The 2,049-nt window shown below is 43.2% G+C and overlaps 1 long non-coding RNA gene across 1 annotated transcript; it reads left to right on the top strand.

Moving 5' to 3' along the window:
• Positions 1 to 558, top strand: LOC116726070 (uncharacterized). Its single transcript, XR_004340529.1, has 3 exons — positions 1 to 148; positions 218 to 294; positions 364 to 558. It is a non-coding gene; the product is annotated as an uncharacterized LOC116726070 (long non-coding RNA).
• The last annotated feature ends 1,491 nt before the right edge of the window (positions 559 to 2,049 follow it).

Below are 2,049 nucleotides of genomic sequence, written 5' to 3' on the forward strand. Positions count from 1 at the left end.
AAGTGGGCGGAGTATATAAGCGGCCGCTGTGCCCAGTCAGACATGTGTCTTCCTCATCATCCACTGTGTGGCCCGCGTCTCTTGGGTTCCGGCGGAAGAAAAGGCAACATATCGCCAGTGTGGTGCATGCTGTTTTGATTCCCTGGTGGTAGGTTTCCTCTCTCCCTGCACTATTGCTGATCTTTGTTAGAAAATCTAAATTTAAGTATGATTGTAGGTGAAACGCTATTGTGCTGCTCTCCTCTGCTTCCTCGTTCAGCGAGTGTGTGTGTGCGTTTTTGCCTGGATTGACAGGTAAATAATTAACGCTCATTGGAAGCTCCAGTTTGTTGCAGTTCTGTCTAAAATGATTAACTTTCATAGGTTTCCCCATATTCGAACCATTGCTGCTCTTTTGGATCCCGGATTTTGCACGTCATCAGTCAAACTTGGACTGTGGTGGCGCCTATACGCCTTAATTGGAGCGGTGTTTGGGGTGTGGCATCGGCGCGCCGAGCTCGCTCCCTGTAGTGGCGTGACCAGAGCCACACCGGATCTTAATATTTAACTTGGATTTTCTATTTGTTTCTTTATTTAGTTTCCAGCCTTTTGGTTCCTTTAGATAATTATTTATTTGGGCTGATATTGTTTTTCTTTTGTTGTATTAAGTATAAGGTTGTTGTATTTGGTTAACTGTTTTTCTGTTGTTTGCAGTTGCTGAGGCCCGGTGGCGGTGCTGGTGTGGTGACGGTGTCTCCCTCTTTTTTGTGCCGTGATTCCTGAGTTTGGGTTGTCTCACTGCATCTGGTGCTTTTACGGTTTTTTTGTTTGCTGTGTTTGGTGGATGCCGTCCCTATAGTGGCCCCTTCTGCCGGTGACCTCAGCTACTATAGTTTTTTTTTCTGTCTTTCCTTAGTTTTTTTGTTGTAAAGAACTGGTTTTAAAAAGAGTTTTAAAAGAATTTGATAAATAGCTTTTTGGTGTATTTGAAATTGCCTCAGATGTTTTAATTCATGCATAACCGAACCTGTGTGCTTTAAAAAAAAAAGAGGTAATATTCTCTGGGTGAAATTCCCAGGGTGGCGCTGTGAGCAACTTAATTGGGTTTAGAAATTTAAATTGCCCAATATTCTTGATTTTAACCTAGTCTCGCCACACAAAGCATAAAGTACTCCTTTAAAACACTTTAAGATCTACACTACAATAAGAAGTGTTCGATTTAAGATTAAAATCAACAACCCTAGTTTCATTTTCAGGAAGCCAAAACATTCGGTACATGCTGAGTTTCATTATGTACATTATCAAGTTGCACAGTTTATTAAAAATTGATTATTTTCCTCACACATTTAAAACAATGACAAACTAGCATATAAATATGATTTTTTCTAATACAGTAAGATGATCCTGTAGTTTCTGATTTAATCATGAAGGCCCTGCTCCAGTGTCTAAGGTTTCCTTTTAGAGTTCAGGTGTGGTTTGAGTTTTTAGTTTATACTAAAGTCTCTTTTTCGTTCTTGAGTTAAAATGTATTTTGTTTTTAATAACCCTTAAGTATGTGTTAGATGTGTTCTGATGTAAATAAAATATATGAAAGCTGTGATTATTTGAGACCAGACAAGAAGCATTAAGCATTTAGGACATCATAATATTTTTTCCATAATTTATGGTTCAATCTTGGATCAGTGAAAAGCATCCATCCATCTATCCATCCATCTTCTTCCGCTTATCCGAGGTCGGGTCGCGGGGGTAGCAGCTTCAGAAGGGAGGCCCAGACTTCCCTCTCCCCAGCCACTTCTTCTAGCTCCTCCGGGGGAATCCCGAGGCGTTCCCAGGCCAGCCGAGAGACATAGTCCCTCCAGCGTGTCCTGGGTCTTCCCCGGGGCCTCCTCCCGGTGGGACGTGCCCGGAACACCTCACCAGGGAGGCGTCTAGGAGGCATCCTGACCAGATGCCCGAGCCACCTCAACTGGCTCCTCTCGATGTGAAGGAGCAGCGGCTCTACTCTGAGTCCCTCCCGGATGACTGAGCTTCTCACCCTATCTCTAAGGGAGAGCCCAGCCACCCTACGGA

The sequence above is a fragment of the Xiphophorus hellerii genome, chromosome 9 (genome assembly GCF_003331165.1).
Source record: "Xiphophorus hellerii strain 12219 chromosome 9, Xiphophorus_hellerii-4.1, whole genome shotgun sequence".
NCBI lineage: Eukaryota > Metazoa > Chordata > Actinopteri > Cyprinodontiformes > Poeciliidae > Xiphophorus > Xiphophorus hellerii.